Source organism: Tamandua tetradactyla, chromosome 9 (genome assembly GCF_023851605.1).
Source record: "Tamandua tetradactyla isolate mTamTet1 chromosome 9, mTamTet1.pri, whole genome shotgun sequence".
Taxonomy (NCBI): Eukaryota; Metazoa; Chordata; class Mammalia; order Pilosa; family Myrmecophagidae; genus Tamandua; species Tamandua tetradactyla.
Genome location: NC_135335.1, coordinates 114,839,380 through 114,859,656, shown reverse-complemented (window position 1 = coordinate 114,859,656; position 20,277 = coordinate 114,839,380). Strand labels below are relative to the sequence as shown.

Below are 20,277 nucleotides of genomic sequence, written 5' to 3'. Positions count from 1 at the left end.
TGGCTTAGCGGAGGGAATAGTAAAAGGAAAATTGCTACATTTACCCTTTGCTATATATTTCCTCATCAAGATAAACCATGTGTTAAAATGCAATAAAAACTTCAAATGACGACACTATTCACAGGTAGTAATTAGGGTCTAGCCTAATTTCCATTAATAAACTCATTTTTTTCCTGTGATTTTATACCTCCATGGAATACGTTCACAACATCGGGAGTTAATTCACAGCATCCCAATCTCAATGTGTATTGCTTTTACATGTGTATTTGAATAATAAAATACGGTAGGTTTTGTCACTAATCGTAATCTAAAGCCAGCGGCTTCTTGATGGCTATTTATTTGCACAGATGCAACCACATGTCCCTCTATTGTACGCATAATTTACTTCATGGAATACTAAAAATCCGCAGGCACTAAAACAGGAGTCAAATTTAAACTTTAATAATTATGACAATAATTGGTTCACAGAAACAAATAATATTTCCAAACCCCAACTGAGCAGAGAAAATCGGGGGGCAGGAAGGGGTGCTTGGTTGCACACACTTTCACAAAGGGGTAGACTGGGCACTGCGGTTACTGTCCAGAATAATGTCTGGTATAAGACTACGGCTTGGTCACCTGATTTACATGGTCAGATATTTTTCACACATTTAGAAACAAGTTAGCTCACTTCACGAATTCCATGCCATATCTTCTCGTTTCAGCAACTGAATGTTCACTGAGGAACATTGTGAGGACTTAGGGGAAAGGTGCGAAGTTTGCAACCTAACCTTCCCCAGTACTCCACTGGCCTAGCCCAGCCCCAGCCCGGCCGCTCCTACCCTCTGGCTGCTGAACTGTCTGTCCAGAAGCCAAGAGAGCTGGAGTTTGAGTGGCGTAGAGAAGACGGTTTCCTGGTGGAGGAGGTTACCCCTTCTCATCAGCCCGAACTGGAGTGAGAAGGGCTTCTTGGTTCCCTTTCCTTCCAGAGTTCTAAGTGAGCTAGAAGTGCGTTCTCTCGTGCCATCCCCACAGCCTGTGCGAGAATGGCCCCTTACGGTAAAGTCCTAATATTCCATTGTCTATGCCTGGCATACACTGCTGCTTCTTAATGAACAGTAGCTGCCACGGAATCATTAACAACACCTCCTCTTGGAAGAGAGCTTCACCCACGAGGTAGGTCAATACGGCCAAGAGGATATATCTCTCCACTCATCCCACCCACTGTATAAATGTCCCTGGCCAATCAGTGTGATGTGTGTGTGTTATATTTACGTATGTGAGATAGATACATAGACAGATACATACATACATATATACGTACACAGACAGACAAAGGTAATGTAAATGCCCTAAAAGGTACAAAGGAGAAACAGACCATTCATGGGAAGGCATGAACGATCCATTATTATGAAAGAATCATACCACCGTGTCAACTGAAGTGGTACAGAGAGTCATCAACACAAATGACCAACGCAGCTGCATGATTTTTTTCAAACATACATTTCATTGTTTACATTTAAATTCTTCATATTTCTTTTTCACTTTGTTTCTTCCATGTTTCACTTCTACAGTTCTCTAAGAAACAACAAAAGCTAACACTCATTGATCACACACCACATGCCAATCACTGCTCTAAGAACCCGAGACATCCCATGTATTTCTCACCACCTCCCCATGAGTTGGGCATAATTAATATGCCCATTTTCCTGCTTAGGAAACTGAGACCCAAAGAGGTTAAATAACTTCCTAAAATGATGGAAGGCAGAGCTGGGATGCCAACCCTGACAGTCTGGCTCGTCTTTGAGCTCTTAACTGCCATACTGTCCTGCCTCTGTGTTTAAACAAAGGAGAGAAAAGTGCTTTCAAACACGTGAAAGGTGTCAGCTTCATCTCCTAAGAAAAAAATCACGGCATTCTTACATGTCTCGGGGCCTCCAGAGGCTCTGCTCTCACTTTGAACAATTCCTCTTCCTTCTGGCTCCAAAATTATACAGCTCTAAACATAACATTTATTTCCAAGCAGGTGAATTCCACAATATCGAGGCACCCTCTCATGTGTGTCCAGAAGGGAAGGCACAAGCCAGGTGTGATAACACGTGGGGCTTTTGGTACCTCTTCATGGACACTCTCCACCTTTCCTGGAATTTACCACTGGAATGCACCATTGAAGGCAGCTCCTTGAATCACCCTTTCCTTTCAGGTGAAATGACTCACGGCATGGCTGCTGCCATTTTCCTTCCTAGCTGGCTGTGCTCACCATATTCTGAGCAGTGCTGGGAAGAAGAAAGAAGGGGAAATCCCAAGCCTCATTTCTCCCTTCCCCTTCCGAAAGCCATGGTTCTCCAGTCTATTTACAAGAAAGGACTCTGCCCTGAGAGCCAGACCCTGTTCAGGCTCTACCAGTGAGTGGCCCATAGTCTGGGGCAAGTCCCTCTGCTTCCTTGAGGTCTGGTTTCTCATCAGTAAAGTGAAGGTAGCATTACGGGATCGTGGTCAGGAAGCCAGGGAAGGGCTAGAAGGTGAGCCAGTGGGAAACTCATCCCACTACCCTATAGGTGAAAGCAGCCCCTGCTCCTCACAGGACACTTGGTCCCTCCCAGCTGATTCCCCACAGCCATATCTCCCACTTCTCCTTGCTCCTCCAGGTAAAGGTTCACACGCCCACGTCTGGCTTCCAGGCTCCTTCTTTCTGCTCAGGAACATGAGTGAGGCCAAGGGCTTCCCACAGCCCCTCCTCATTTCTCTCTCAACTCTCCAGGCAGAGCTCTGAAGCCAGGGATGAGGAGAAGCACGCCAGCCTAAACACACCCTGGAGTGGTGACGCTAACCCTGAGAACAGGTTCCATACTTGGATAAGGTTGACATTGATACTACCAAATTTATAAGTATTTAATGTTTATTAATGTTACTTCCAAATGAGACAGCATCATCCATGTTCAAAAGTAGAAAGACACCTGGAAATAGAGTCCATTCTATTTAAAATACCAGGAGATATTATACTGAAACCATGAATTATCTTCTCCTATATTTTTAGATAATCATTTGAATTCTTACAATACAGATCTAATCACTAAGGTTAACACAGATAAAGAAATTGCAATTCCTATTCTATGTGTCATTTTCTCCCTAAAGAAAAAAAAAACAATAATAATAAGACCTGTCAAGGAGAAAACTAAAACAAAAGAGAGGCTGCCTTCCAGGGAAAAGCAGCATTTTCCTCTTCAATAGAAAAGAGAGATCTAACACTCTCCCACTGACAATACACCAAAGTCTGTATGTATCTGAAGAGTAGCATTTTATAAAACACGTTTCATTTAGTAAAACTTGCAGGTGGGGTCACTAGCAAGCATATGCCTATGTAATATGCTACATCCCACGCTTCCTGCATTTTAATTCCATTTTCCATCCGGCCTGTAATCCTGAAGACTTTTTAAATGTATGCTGTTGGTCCTTGCTACCATGTAACACGCATGATTTCACTTAAGACTTTTCACAGGAAAGCTATATTGTCTTGACGTTTGCATCACCTTTTTTATCTAATTATTTCTGGCATATTAGCCATCAAATCACTACTGACAATATGACAAGAATCATGGTATTGAAAAAATTACATCCTGGGAGGAAATAATAAAATATAAATCACATACATAATTTTCTTTTGAACATTTTAACAATGACACCCTCATATACATATGAAATATGGCATACTATCCTCATAAATACCCTAACATCCATCACAGCTGGGAAATTCTCCACTTTGCTAACACACAGATCCAACAAAACACAGCATTTCTAATAAAACTGGGTAATACAACTTCATTTTTTTTTCATACAACAGCATTTATGAAGATCTGACAATTGGAAATAGCTCTGATTTTTTTTTTCAATTGTGCCCTTCATCTCTAAATGATACACAGCTAACACTGGGACCATGAACCAACATTTAGCAAAATCTAATTTTCTATACTAACATATAGCTTAAGCTAGGAGTAGATGAGGGAAGTGATTCTGGCAGTATTGCCACCAGGATCAATTCCACATGCTTTAGAAATGCGCCCTCTGAAGTACGTATGCTGGCAATACTACTACTGGTATCAAGTTAGTATTTTGTGATCTTCTGGAACAGGGAGATGTTCCTAAAGTGACAAGATTTATCTAGAGATAAAAAAGTCAAAAAAAAAAGAAGAATTTTTTTTTTAAATTTAAAACTCTATCCTACATACTCCAAGTACAGCTGCAGAATCAGAGACTATGAAGTGCTTTTGGGCTACACACACATGAAACTCTTTTTTCTTATTCCTACATCGACAAGAAGAGCAGTTCTAGGTTAAATGCACTGCTACCTAGCTAAACTTTTTGAAAAAAAAAGTGGGAAACAATCTGGAAAATTTTCTAAGGAGAAAAACCAAGTTAATCACCTCAGAATTTAAAATCCAATTGATCACAGCAAGTCTAAAGACAGTATGATAAATATAATTAGGATGTGACTCCATCCATAAATTAATCAATCCTTTTTTCTTATGTCCATGTTCTTACATTGACATGCATTACAAAATAGATCTGAACCAGCCTTGTGCAAGCAACTGGTTTAAAGCTTAAGATCCCATCTTGAGCCTTATCCTACCTAGAGGCAGCAAGCTAAAGGAATCCTGAGGTTTGGGCTAGGAACTTCGTTCTGATCTTGTTTTCATTATGCACATATAGCTAAGCTCTTTTAGGCACGTGTCTACAAATACCAAACAGCCAGACGAATGTAAATAGTATACAAAAAAATGACAAATAATAACTAGGTTTCTTTTAGGCAAGCATACAGAGTCCAGATATTCCCCCCCAATTCCTGCATGCCGTTCAGTGACTCCCCGTACTGGGTCTGACTTTCTTTCACACCATCCTGCGCAAATACGCCATCCAGTCCTAAAAGCAACTAGAAACAGGACTGCCACCCACCACTCGTTTACAGTTACGGAGGGTGTGTGCCCCTCGGGACTCTTATCATTCGCCAGGGTGAAAATGCAGCTCACTTCTCCATGATGTGAACTCTGTCTGCGAGCTTCCCTTAAATGCATTCTTTGGAGAAACAAAAAATGTGCTCCAGATACTGCCTCATTAATCCTCATCAGTCTGTTGTGAAGTAGAAAAGGAAGAGAGTGGTCCAATTTGCCAATGAAGAAAGTGAGACAACAAGGTTAAATGAAAAGTCCAAGGTCATGAAAACAGTAAAAAGGCAGAGTGAGCAAGAGAGCTCAGGCTTCTCAGGCTCCAGTCCCACATGCCGGAGAGAGCTGCCACGTTCCGAAACACTTCCCTTTCATTGTCCAGTTTCACTGTCCATCCATCACCACCACCACCACTCCAATAGTAATTCAAGGGCAGAGGCTGCCCTACGAAGCTTTCAAATAGACACAAGTATTCATAACTTCACGAAGATTTTAAAAACAAACGTGTATTCACACACATATGCGTGTATAGAGGAGGAAAGCATTAAATGAAGGTCAGACCAAGATTGTATGCTTATAAAGAAGTCATAATAAGCAATGCCTTGACGACACAGGGTTTGCAAATATCTACTTAAGCAAGAGGATGTTCAAAACAGGGCGCCTAAATTTTCCATGGTGCATGGACCATGGGGAAACCTGCTTTGTGTTGGTTTTGGTGGAAAAACAAAACGACAAAAGCATAAACTCATGCATCAAAACTCAAAATGCCACAAGATTCTGGGCATCTCATATATTTAGTCCAAGGCCCTTCCCTAAGACCTTGACGAGCAGCCTCTCTCTCTGTTCTTCCTCGCTCCTTCTCTTAGCTCAAAAAAAACAAACATTTGCCTGGTTTTTTTAATAACATTTAAAAATTTTTAATGAAATGGATGCCTATTGTAGAACATCTGGAATACACAAGAACACCATAAAGTCCTATTTAATTTTAATGAACAATGATGTTTATCCTTATATTTTATTTAAATACCAAAATTTACACCCACTTTACACATACAGCACCTGGAAGTTTACACTAAAAGCTGTCTTTAAGGCAGCCTTTAAATTAAAATGAATGGATGGCTCTTCTTTAACTGAAATCAATCATTTTAGTCTTCCCCCTAAAATGATAATAAAATATTTTCTTAAAAAATTTTGATCATCTTTTTGATCCTCCTAGGAGCTGATTTAATTTCCTAGGTTTATTTCCTTTCTCGTCTATATAAAAATTCAGCAGGGGCTCTAGCATATTATCCTTTAAAATCAGAGAAATCTATCTTACATTTCACAAACTGAGGTCAAGTCACTATGTTCTGTTTGAAATCCCCAGGTCATGTATTTGTATTCATTAATCTTAATGATATCATTAATATACAATGTGCTTCACAGAAACTAATTGCATCTTGCCAGAATCAAACATTAACAATTATGCCTCCCATTACCTTCTAATAAAATACAATAAAATTTTTAAAAATCTCAAGCACATCAGTGAACATTTGCGTATGGTAACTGATTAGCATTTTTAATGCTGTAATAAATTGAACAGATTATCATCAATTAGATAAATTAATATTCTTTAAGTAAGGCAATGGGAAATTATATCCTCTTGGAAATCGACCACACGTTACACTCACTTCTTTGAGCTTTATTGAATACAGGCTTAGTGCGCCTTTGTCCCCTTATCTAGAGCTGGCTTTTGTGACTCAAGCTAATACCATACATCAGAACATATTCCTCTTTAATTTTATATACTTATCACTGCTTTAAGAAAAGACAAGAGATTAGGAAATCTATGCTCTTCAAGTAAAAGAGAAATATCTACCTAGGCAATAAAAATGCCCTGAGTCAGAAGTCCATGAATCAATTTGTTTTAATCACTGTATTACTACATATTTTTATCCTCTTGATTCAAAAACCAATTACTAACCACCTACTATGAGTCAGGCATCATGACAGCTGTTCAGAATAGAGAGAGAAAAACAAATCTGCCCCAGCAGTACATGGTCTGGGGCCCAACACACAGGAAAAAACAAACAAAATACGGTGAGATCCGCGAAGACGCCAGGATGTACAAAGAAGGTGCAGTGGAAATACCGAGGAAGGGAGTATAAACCCAGGGGTGAGTGGGGACTATGGGAGGCCTCTGCAGAGGAGGCAAAGCGTGAAACAAGGGCTCCCAAATTCGCCTGCACATCAGAATCACCAGAGGATCGTTTTTAAATTCTAAAGCCCAGGCCACACCCAAGCAGATGTGGGGTGAGAACAGGCATCAGTAGTTTTTTAAAACTCCCCAGATGATTCCAATGTGCAGACAAATTGGGCAGCCCCTGGTCTAAAAGAGGAAGGAATTCTAAGTGGGGAAGAGCGTGAATGGATGGAGTCGAGAGAAATCTACCAAGCAAGAGAACAGCACGTGCAGAGACAAACACGTGTAGAGAAAGCAGGGCACGTCTGGGGAAATGACAATGGCATGGCAGGGGGTGACTGCGGCCACGGCCTGGTGTCCACTGTCTCTAACCACAAACAATCTTGGAGCTGGACTACAAAACCAGACCCCCGAAATTCTGTCCTTTACCTCTTTCCATATTCACAGAGTGTATTTTCCTTTTACTTATTACAGTCTTACATAAAGTAGTTTACATACCTAAAACGCTAATTTTAGAGACCTTCTTACTGTTAAGTGCCTGCAGTCTTTCCTATAAATGATCATAAAACTTGAGAAAAAGGAGGGAAAAACTGGTGATGGGAAATAGAAGGGGAAAGGAAGGATTGTTTCCTGTGGCCACAAAAGACACTTTTATCTCTTTTACCAAAGGATAGATTTTCAAGGAAAGCCAAGGCACTTTTTCTTTTCTTTCCTTTTTTGCATGGGCAGGCACCAGGAATCGAACCCGGGTCTCTGGCATAGCATGCTGGTGAGAACTCCGTCTGGTGAGCCATCCTGGCTCTTGCTATAAATTCTTCCCTTAAAATTTGAATTTCCATGAGCTGAATAAGTCCTGTGTGTCCTGGCCTTACTAAAAACATTGCAGGGTGCACGGGTGGTTCAGTGGTAGAATACCCGCCTCACACGCAGGAGGCTCGGGTTCGATTCCCGGACCATGCACCCCACTCCAAAAAAAAACAAAAACAAACATTACACGACTCAATTATTAAAAGCAAACAGGATCCTTCATCTTTTCCTTCTTGAGGCTCTTCCAATGTCACAAGAACTCTGGCGATGATGTCATACCTCACCTGACAACCCAAATGCCTGTCAGCACTCTTCTGGGAGACGGTGGGAAAGGAATTCTGTGAGGAGCCCGTTAATTGTATTCCTGAACCATCACTAAAGAAAACTGGATACAACAACATGTACGAACCCTGTTTTACCTATGTACAAAATTAATAGATTAAACCTGATTACATTTTATAAAATAAAACACGGATTCCATCCTAAAGAATGAGGAGAAGTAGAGATTTCTTTAGGAGGAAAAACAGAATTATATCCTAATACTTTACTGGAAAACAGAGTTTTATTTCTTTTTCTAAAAAAGTCTTATTTATCTTCTGAAAGGCATATTTTAGGTTTTACCAGCTCGACTTCACTATTCAGTTTTCCGAAGGGCTACTCATCGTAACCTGTAAAGACGTTGCTTCCTTTGTGTGCATGCTTTATCATCTTCAAATATAAAAGCTGCAACTAATACACCGTCAGCATGGAGTTACACATTTAGCTGTGGCATCTCATTGCACATGTAATAAGAGTTACTAATGTTGCATTCCAGCAACACAAATCTACACGTTCAAAAAGAAGTTATACCTAACACTTTCCAGTAATGTTCTTTAAATGCTACTTGTAATTTCTCCAGCTCAAGTATTTATCATTTTCTGTACATAATTCAAATAGATAAACCTAGGACATCAAAACATTTTTCTCTTAAAACCCCAAATGCTATCAAGATTAACAGTATTCTCTTACTTGCAGCAGTGATCTGCACTCCAACAGTTGTTTTAAAATCTCCACGTGATGTTATAAAGCATTTTCAACCAGTCTGCTGTTAGCTTTTTAAAAGTTCTTTCTGACAGTTTTCATATCTTGAGAGAATGAGTTTGGAACGGTCTGTAATTTTTTCACCCTGTTGACTTAGTGAAACACCTTGCACAAAAGGTATATCTTTCTCTCACATGCATGATGGATGCATCTTTTTAAAAATCCTTAACATACTTCTACCCCTTGCAAAAGAGATTGGCTGATGTGCCACCTAGTGGCCAAACATCGCAGGCATCAATGAGTTTCATCTCCTTACTTCCAGCTTTTTAAACTCTCAATCATCTGAACTTTGATGAAAAAAAATCACGAAAAGACTTCATCGGAAGAGGACACGCTAACAAGAAAAACAGAGTTCGTCCCATCAAGGGTACGGAGCAGGTGATGTGTTGAATGATGCCTATGGGAGAGCTTCCTTTTTGTAACTGCAGCCTGTTCCACGTATCTGTGGTGGCTTCTCAGCTTGATTCGGCAGAAGGATGGCCACCAGTGCCCAGGAAACACCCACCGCCGGACACTGCGTGCTCGCGGTCAGGAGGGCGCGTGGGAGCGCACCGTGAACAGAGACATAGCGCAGCCTGTCGCAAACGCCGCATCTGCAGTGAGGCGCGCGCGATCATACTCAGATATTTTCATTTCATAATTTGTTACTAGACCAGGTAAAATTACTCTGAAAAATACCTGGGTTCCTCCTTCCCTGAGTTCTCAGGAGAGAGGTGAGATTGGGAAAGGAGTCAGGGAAATCTCACCGTCTGTTGATGTAAAGTTGCCCCTGGAGACCCGTCTTTCCTCTTAACCTAATTGGCCGGGGTCAGGTGGAGCACTGAGAGAGGATCCAACTTCTCTCTCCTAACTAGAGAAACACAAGAGGATGATTAAAGGTAGTCTCAGGCTCAGCTGAGTGTTCACAGCGCCTTCTGATGAAGGACTCAATTCTGAAGCAAGGTAAGCACCCATCCATTCTTATTTTTCTTTCCCCTTCAGAGTATCAGATTTGTATTTAATATTCCTTACCATACACTCCTTTTTCTGTTTAAAACTGTTCAGAAGTGAGATTCTAGGCTCAGAATTAAAACCACCAATATCTGCCTAATGGCATTCAATCACCAGCTTTGTAAAACTGACAGCTATCAAACTCCTACTGTCCCACCTGGATAATTTAGAGGTGGAAATTCACAGCAAGTTCGCAGAGATCAGAGACTTTCTGTTCAGAAGCAGTACCTGTAGGATACTCCCTCCCACACCTGTCTTTCCTTTAGGGAGGTGATGTGGCCTAAAAGGTGCAAGAATGGCGACTGTACAACTAGGACCTACCAGGTCCTTCCACTTAATTCTTGTACGCCCTTGGGGAAGCCATTTAGTAAACTGCTTCCTCTAATCTGTCTTCCTTTCCTTAAAGGAGGAAAACACACAGTGGCCCTTTATTATCTCCCAATGTTTTATTCTGAAAAATTAAAAACTTACAAAACAGTTGGAAGAATAGAACAGTGAATACTCTTATGTCCTTCACCTAGATTCAGCAGTTGCAGATATAGCTCCATATTTGTTTTATTTGCTATAAATATTTGTGAAAATGCATTGCAGACAAAAATGTTGTTTTCACCGAACTTAACAGGAAAACAACCCAAGTCTTGATGAAAAGCTCCCCACAAGTGGATGATAAATGGTCAATTGCTATATTTCAGCAAGAGTTCCTAAGACTATTTTGTTAGGAATTAGATAACTGCTTCTTTAAAAACACTTAGAACCTATAAAAGTTCTTTTATGAACATTTTCCAGGAAATGTTTCCATAAGGATGGTCAGTACTGGATGAATCCTAGAGTTATTCTATTTCAGAGTTGGAAGAATCCAATTTGAACTCTTAATTTTTTTAGAACCTTTAATTTTATAAATGTGAAAACTGAGATGCAGTGATGCTATTTTTGATCATCAACTTATCTTTATATGGAGTTTTATTTAAAAATTGAAGTAATATATGTATTACACAAAATTTCCCATTTTAACCAGTTTTAAGTGAACAGTTCAGTGGCACTAAATGCATTTACAGAACTGTGCTACCACCTCCACTATCCGTTATCGAAAGTTCTTTATCATTCCAAACAGAAACTCTGTACCCATTAAGCAAAAACTCCCTATTTCTCCCTTCCCCCAATCCCTGCTAACCTCCAATCTACCTTCTGTCTCCACGGAGTTTGCTTATTCTAGATATTTCATACAAGTAGAATCACACACCATTTGTCCTTTTGTGTCTGGCATATTTCATGCAATATAATGTCTTTGAGATTCATCCATGTTGTCACATCTATCAGAACTTTATTTCTTTTTACAGCTGAATAATATTCCATTGGGCATAAGTGCCACATTCTGTTTATCCATTCATCTATTGATGAATGCTGCGGCTGTTTCAACTTTTTGGCTGCTGGGAATAATACTGCTATGAACACTGACTCAAGTGTGGGTTCAAGTCCCTGTTTCCAATTCCTTTGGGTACAGGGCTCACAGTGGAATTGTCAAGTCATGTGGTAATAGTATGTTTAACTTTTTGAAGAATCAGCAAACTCGTTTTCCACAGCAGCTGCACCATATCACCATTAGCGTTTTATCTGCTTTTAACAATACACTTCTCCACTACTAGAGAGATGGGGCCTCCAGAAGGAAAAGGAGAGAACTGGGAGCGCGGGAACTGAAGGGCGGGTTAGCAGGTGGTCAGGTGTGGCCAAGGGCAGCAGCTGCCCACGCCCCCCACACTCACCCTCAGCAGCATGGCATCACCGAACAAGGGCACTGCAGGAGAGCTGCCTTTCAGAGAAACTGGAATCTTCTACTCCCAAACTCTCAGCATGTCCTTTCTACCCTTGCCTTTACGTCCTCCAAAGTCAAAGGTCTGACCCCACTTCATAGACCACAAAGCGTTTCTGTTTCTCCCTTTTGTGGGCTGTGCTGGTAAGGTTTCTTCTGACTAATCATTGAGCACAGTTTCTATGAGAGTAAAGATTTGACCTCTGCAAACAAAGCTTTACCAAATTTAAAGATGACCACCTCTCTAAGCCAGTGTCGGCAGGGGACCTCGTGAGATTACACAAGGCAAGTCTTAGGTTTCCTGAGCCACACTTCAAGTTCCTGTGCGAGAAATGGATTTCCTCGGCTGTGCTGCTCTTCTGTCCAAAGAGTACAAATGCTTTTGGTCAAAAGGGCACTTTCAAAATCCCTGAACCAATAAAAATAACTCAGCCACAGAATATTAGTTTTCGGTGGTACATCTTCACTGGCTGTGTCGCCGGTACACTTCCTACTCTGGTACGGCCCAGCAGTCAGCTCCACACGCAGTGACTTTATTGCCATGACACTTATCAGAATCTTCTCATACGTAAGATCACACATTGTCCAATAAGCTCGCTGCAGCCTTCTGTTTTGTTGTTTGCTGTCCTCTGTCTCACGACCCAAACGCAGACATGGGATTGGACAAGGAGCAGTTTACGGGCCATCATCAACTGCTTCATCGGTGAAACCAGGGCACCCCTGCACAGCTCCGTAAGATACTGTGAGGTGCCTTGATAAATAATAGCACAGGGATACAACCACAGCATTGACTCCTAAAGTCGTCAGATTCACCCTCACTCCCTGCACATTTGTAAGCATCTTTTTAATATCTTTTCTCCTTTCTGAGAAAACTGTCCAAAAATCTGGCAGGTCCCATTATTTAAAGAGTGTGCAAAGACATCACCATTTAAGAGTAGCCCAATAGGTCTTTTTATTCCCTGTAACGTGTCCATCTGCTCCCTTTACAAACTACTGCACCAAGACCCTACAGATGAGCAAATCAAGATGCCCACCAGAACATACGTGCTTGACGTGAATCACCAGTAAAATGTTTAGGCGTAACAGATGTTAACCTACCCAGAATGTACTGTCTTCTATCAAGACATGCGAAATCCTGAGGCTTCCCGAAGCTCTGAAATCTATCAACTTACTTGAAAAAAAAAAAAAAAAAACACACAAGGAAAATAAGCAAAGGAAGGATACAAGTAGGGGGACAAAGCAACTAATTTTCAACATTTGCAGGACCATTTTCTCAGTTAAAGTCCTAAAGTGCTTAGACGAGCCTTTCGAGTAATTGCTTCTCACACTGAAAACAGATCCATATGTAACACAAGCACACATGCTTTTTATTCTTCACTTTCACCCTAAAAAAGAGTGCTAATATACAACAATATATTATCTTTACTAACTCCCAATTGATCAGGCTGCACATGTAAACTGTTTATTCCTGCTCCATCCAGGCTCAGGGTCCACAGCAGCAGAGCCAAGGGGCAGCCGAGCGTTACTGACATCTCTCTCCAGCGTGCAGGGACCGACTCTGAGGAAGCCCAGGTGGCCGCATAAAGAGGCCAGCACAAGTGCTTCTGCCTGGCAGATTCTCTGGGCCTCTGCCCAGCCCCTCTGCATGCTTGGCCCTCCTGTATTCCAGGAAGTCATCCCCTGAAAAGGCTCCAGGGATGTTTTTCCTGCAACTAGTCACAGACCTCGGACAGAAGGAAGAGCCACAAGGTGGTACTATGAAGCGACAGCAGGAGTCCTATACCATGCTATCCCAGGAAAGTCCTTTAGGGGACTCAGCAACTACCCTGCCATCCCACTTGGCTGCCTCCTTCCTCTTCTCACATTCAGCCACATATCTGCATTAAGATCTCAGCATATAGCTAATATCCTATCACTGCCATTAAAGAACTATGAGGCTGGAGAGGAAAAAGGCAGAAAGAATGGCAGAGCAGAGAGGTCAGCATCCTTTCTGTAATTAATTGGCAATGGACCTGGTACCACAACATCAGTGGAGGAAACAGGCACCAGCTGTACCACTCCGGGTGAAAACTGATGTTTCCCTGATTCTCCCACTCATGCTTTTGGCAGAGACTAGCTACTCACTTGCTCATTAGGCCCAGCTCCCTTTGTTCCTGAGTACCCAGCTAGAATATACTTCCCAGCCTCCCTTACAGTTGATGTGGTCACACTGAAGTGATGTGCACTCCTCTTCCAGATCTGGCCCACCGACACCTCCCAGGACCCCGCCACACACACACACACGCCATCTGGGCATCAACATCTAGGGGGACCTTGGAAGTGATGTGAAGATGGCAGAACTTCTGTCAGCCTGAGTCCCCAAGTAGCTGCACAGAGCAGAACACTCCTCTGTCAATCAGTCGGTATGTGAAGGCGAAATAAACAACTATTATGTTAAGCCAGTGAAAATTCTGAGAGTATTTGTGGTGGCAGCCAACATTTCTTTAACATAGTGCTGAGCCCTCTAAGTTATCCTGATAAAAACGCTGGGAGAAGATCTGCCCCATGTTCTAGTTTGCTAGCTGCCAGAATGCAGAAACGGAATGGCTTTTAAAAAGGGGAATTTAATAAGTTGCTAGTTTACAGCTCTAAGGCCAAGAAAATGTCCCAATTAAAACAAGTCTATAGAAATGTCCAATCTAAGGCATTCAGGAAAGATACCTTGGCTCAGGAAGGCCAATGAAGTTCAGGGTTTGTCTCTCAAGTGGAAGGGCACATGATGAACACGGTCAGGGCTTCTCTCTCATCTGGAAGGGCACATGGAGAACATGGCATCATCTGCTAGCTTCTTCTCCTGGCTTCTTGTTTCATGAAGCTCCTCAGGAGGCATTTTCCTTCTTCATCTCCAAAGGTCACTGGCTGGTGGACTCTCTGCTTCGTGGTGCTGCAGCCTTCTCTGCTCTTTCCAAATCTCCTTCATTCTCCAAAACGTTTCCTCTTTTATAGGACTCCAGAAGCTTATCAAGACCCACCCAAATGAGTGGAGACATGTTGTCACCTAATCCAGTTTAACAACCACTCTTGATTAAATCACATCTCCAGGGAGATGATCTGATTACAGTTTCAAACATACAGTATTGAATAGGGATTATTCTGCCTTTATGAAATGGGATTTAGATTCAAACATGGCTTTTCTAGAAGACATACATCCTTTTGAACCAGCACAGCCCACCAACAACAACTACAAATCATCCTACAAGTAAAAATAATGACAACTAAAGTGTTCTCAAAGCAGACGTCATGGGGGCGGAGCTGCAGGGCTTAAAACTGTTGTTTGAGAGTTCCGCCCCCGGGCACTGCCAGGCACATTCTGTGATGGTGTGTGTCCGTGCAATTAAACACTGCACCACAGGTAAAATGAATGGTAGAGTTGGATAGGCTAGCATGAAAGAGCTTCACATTAAATTAAAAAGCAAGGTTCAGTGTAAAAAATTTTTAATTATATATATAAACATAATGTACATATTTTTATATAGTGTATATTTAATATATAAATAATTTATATATTTATATATAATTATTCATATATAATTAAACATTATATATATATATGGAGTTATAAATAAATTTTTTTCTGCAACATAAAACAGTTAACAGTGACTACCTTTGGGGAGAAGGGCAGGGGGTAGACTGATGGTTTTACTGTTTATTTCATACCTTCTGGATTCTTGGAATGTTCTAATATGATGTATGTACTACATTTTTAAAAACTTTTAAAATTGTATAATACATACACAAAGCAAAAAAATAATTTTCAAAGCACTCTGCAACACACAGCTTATATATGTATTACTTTTTATGAAAAGTATCAACAAGGGCAGTGACACTGTGGGTTGTGCTGGTTTGAAAGTTTATTATGTACCCCCCAGAAAAAGCTGTATTTTAATCCTGATTTAAAATTATAGGTCAGAAACTTTTTATTAGATTATCTTTGTGGAGATGTGGCATGGCCAATCGTGGGTGGGACCTTTGATTAGATGGAGATGTGACTCCACCCATTCCAGGTGGGTCTTGATTAGTCTACTGGGGTCCTTTAAAAGAGGAAACATTCTAGAGAGAGTGCAGAACAGAAACATGGATGTTTGGAGATGCTTGGAGCCCAGCAGACATCAACATGAGATGTAAAGCAAGCCAGCACCTGGACAGAGCCAAGGGAAGTCAAGAGATGAGCCCTGGAGAAGCAAAGTGAGGAACCCCCCAGGAACAGGAGGTGAAAGCAAAAGAGCTCAGGAGCAAGGGACCAGCAGATGCCAGCCACATGCCTACCCAGCTGACAGAGGTTTCCTTTCACCTTTCCTAAGGGAAAGTAACCTCTTGTTGGTGCCTGAGTTTGGACATTTTCTCAGTGCTAGAACTGTGAACTTCCAACTTATTAAATTCCCTTTTCAAAAGCCATTTCTCTTTCTGGTAGATTGCATTCCAGCAGCTTGACAAACAAATACATGGGTCACTTAATTTTTTTCTTTTACAGAAATTGCTGTATTTTCTGAAAGTGTAAAGTATCAGAAGGGATGAATGAGGAAACACATAAGTAGAATGACTGAGCTTTTTATGAACCCTTGTAAAGTCAGCTGACGCCCCAAATAAGGACAGGGTAAGGTCGTTTCTGATGGAGTGCCAGTCAGGGTGGCACAGTTCTGAATTGGGATGGGTGCCACAGGTAGCCACAAGGCAAACCTAGAGTTCCCCATTTGTTCTTGGGAACAGTAACACATGGCAAGAGCATCATCGTCCAGTGATCACTGTAGAAACGCTTTAATAGCCAGCTCCATGTGCCTTCCCAGAAGAATTAATACGTTTTTCCTTCTGAGTCCACAGCTATTTGTCTAAACAGCACACTGTGTGTGTGTGTGTGCATGAGCATATGTGTGTGGGGGGTAGTTTCAGACTCTACTGAGGAAGGCACCCCAAAAGTGAAATACAGGATAAGGGGAGCATTTGTTCGCACACAAGCAAGTTTTAGAGGGTGTATATTTAGAAACAATCTTCCCTAATCCCAGAAGAAGTTCTGGGTCTACGTTTAAATAGAGATCCTTCGTTTATTCGTGCAATTCCAATAAAATGTACATTTCCTGATAAAGTACAAAACGATGTTATAATTCAGAGTCTAGTTCATCTCTTTGCTCGGGTTTAATTTCCACAGCCAGGGAGGAAAGGCTGAGCTGAAGCACACCGGAGGTGCTGGCTGAGCTGTGGGTGATTTTGTTTAAATCAGCTGAACAGAATTGCACCGGAACACAAAAGTTAAAGCAGAGAAAATGTGCATATAAATATTCTGAGATAAGTGGTTTATCCTACAGTATCGGGCGTTATTCAGTGCAGGGCAAAGAGGGTGCTGCTACTGCAAGGGCATTTCCAGAGCACACGAAGGACAGCCACCCTGCCGGGCCTCCAGGAGAGCACAGGTTCACGGGGACCGGACCCCAGAGAAATTACAACTAGCCGAACATTCCAACATTTCGTATATTTTATGTATACTCACACACACACACACATTTAGGCTGAATACTCTTCTGCACTTGATTTCAACTCTGCATTATCCATCCTTAAAGTGTTCGGAACCGGAAACAACATAATCATTTGATTTTAGGCTGGCATTGGACATCAGTGTTACACTGAGTCAGTCAGTAATGGAAACAGCTTTACAAATCAGAGGGCCTGCCCAGTACCGTACATAACTACGAGAACGGAGCCTACCAGTTAGCATTTAGTTTTCTGAGTCGTCCCATCATTGCCCACAGCCCTCGTCAAAGCATTCCTTAAAATAACAACTTACTAACAAAACCACCTTTTAAAGCAATGTCTTTCACAGCAAAATTCCGCTGGACAGAGCATGACTAAGTAATGAGGTATGTCTCTGACTTGGCAAAGTGAAACCATGACAGGAAACCCAGGTAAAGTATGCACTGGCTATTCCTGCGTCGTGATGTCTGCCGAGTCTGCACCATCCCTGGGAAGGGAGGAGAGGGGAAGGGAAGCTGTGCGAGGTGAAGGGCGGGGAGCCACATCAAACATCATCCTTGGGCTGCAGCTGACCGTTCTTTCCTAGTCTCACCTCGAGGCAGGGAGAGGTCAATGCTGCCACCTAGAGCTACCTAAGGAAATGGGCTGTGACATCAAGGCAGGCCAACAAAAGGGCTGGCGGCGTGCACGCAGGGACTCCAGGTGTGCGGCACCTGCCCCAGGGACCGGGCCTTTCAGGAACCACGGCCCTGACTTATTTGGGGAGAGGAAGGGCAAGGAGGATGCGTCCAGCCACACAGGTGCCTTCCGCCCCACAGCTCCTGAGAGCATCAGCACGTGAGCTACTCTGTGAGCACAGAGCATGCCACCAGGAATGGAAGGATGAAGGGGAAGAGGGCAAAAGAACAAATGATTACTAGAAATTAAAAACAAAACAAGACGACGGGTAGCACCAGCCAGGCGAAGGATGAGATCTGGTGAGCAGCTGCAGTTCGGAAAGCTGTTGGGATCACATTCCCAAGTTATGGCCCACAGAAAATGAAAACGGAATTAGAGAGAATGACGAAAGGAGAAATTAAAATCAGACAGGTAAGAAAACTGAGAAGATATGAAAACTCAGCCAAAGTCCAGCATCTTGGGGAAAATAAGAAATGTAAGCAATGAAAACTTATTTGCTCTTACAAGTTATTAAGCTGCACAAAAAGAAAAAAAAATACATTTAGAAAAAAGATGTTAAGAATAGTTCATTATTATGCATGTGCTTTATGCCTACCAGTTAAGAAAATTGTCTAAAGCTTCTATAAGGATTTATTTTTATAATAGAAAATAAACTTTTTTCCTAAGTTATTTGGACACAGAAATTATTGAATCCTCAATGTCTCAAGTGATCAACTAGATCTAAGAGTCCTGAGATGGGGCGCTCAGTAAAGCTCTACCTGATTAAAGGAGTGATGGTATTTGTCTTGACACTGGAGTCCAGTTTCTTCCTCCCGATGAAGAGGTTTTACATGCCACGACCCGGGCATGGTTATCCTTCAGAGACAAGTTTGTGACACACGTTAGCCTTGTGGGACAGGTTCTAAGTTCACGGCATTAGTGAGAACTGTTACCACCAGCAACTTCAGCTACATCTAGTTAATTTCATATAAATTCAGATTTGTTTAAAATGCAAGACAAGTGGGGGCCCTGCAATCCTGCTGAAGCCTCCCCTGCCCTGCCAGGCTGGGTGTCCAGGGGCTGGGAGACTTGCTGGGTGAGGGGAAGTGCTCCCGTGTGCTCTCAGCTCTCTCCCTCGTGGAGCACTCCTTTGTATCAAGATGCAAGGATGTCCTGGATAACTTAGAATAAAGATAGTCTGGGTCCTTAACTTTTTACCTCTTCTTTTGGTGGTTCCTGAAACACTACCAGCTTTAAAATTTTGTGGTCAAAGAGAATGGCAAGAGAAAGTTTTTATAGCTGGGGGCATGACAGCAAGCTTGGAGACTGGTGGCATTTGTGATTTCAGAACATTATAACTATAAGAAACTTAGCCACTCCCTTCATAAAACCAAAGCAGGAGGGCCAGAGGCTGGGAAATGAGGCAATTCCCCAGGATGGAGGAAGTGGCGGGCCTCACAATCCCAACTCTTGTCTCATAAAATACTCCCAGCCTCAGGAGACCTGCTACTACCAAGCCCCGGTTTTTAAGGGTGACGGCCAAAGTTGTCAGGAGACCTGCTCCAGGGGGGCCCCGGCTACAAGGGCTGCACTGCACAGCTCCATGAGAACTCACCCCATTCTTTGGCACCCCAAAGCTGTGCAGGGCACAGGCTGGAGGCTGACTATGGCAGACCTCTCCCCACTGACAACTCAAAAGAACTATGATTTTATGAAAATCACTGATGTATAACATCTTCACAAGGGATTTTTCTTTCTCACTGGTCTTCAAAGAAAGTGGGCGGTTATCGCCAGAGATAAAAAAAAAAAAACTTAAAATGAGGGACTTTAAAATGTAACTAAAAATAAATTTAACTACAAGAGCTCTGAGGCTCCCTTATCATCCGAGCTAGATGTTAAGCATACTATGAAACATTAACTAGGATATGTGATAAAAATAAAGAAAAAGACAATCTGATCAAAGGAGCAGAACAGAGTTAAGAAATAGATCCATAACATATTTGGGAATTTAGTATATGCTAAAAGTAGAATTATGAATCAATGGAAAAAAGATAAATTGTTCAGTAATAGTGCCAGAATAATTGACTAGCTACTTGGAGAAAAAAATAAGCTAAACTGCTCTTTCAGTCCTTGTACTAAAATAAGGGTAAGACAGATTAAAGGTCTGAAAAATTAAACCATAAAGATATAAGATGAAAATATGAGACAATATTATTAGAATCTAAGAAAGAAAAATATTTTCTAAGCATAACATGAAACCTAGGAGCCATTCAAGATCAATAAAATAGACCTCTGGCAAAATTAATCAGGAAAAAAAGAGAAAACAAACAATA

At 41.7% G+C, this 20,277-nt stretch overlaps 1 protein-coding gene and 1 non-coding gene across 21 annotated transcripts in view; one reads left to right on the top strand and one right to left on the bottom strand.

Moving 5' to 3' along the window:
- MAST4 (microtubule associated serine/threonine kinase family member 4) overlaps positions 1 to 20,277 on the bottom strand; it is a 632,749-nt gene that overhangs the window by 381,890 nt on the left and 230,582 nt on the right. The window lies entirely within an intron of this gene.
- TRNAV-CAC (transfer RNA valine (anticodon CAC)) lies at positions 7,991 to 8,061 on the top strand. Its single transcript has one exon. It is a non-coding gene; the product is annotated as a tRNA-Val (tRNA).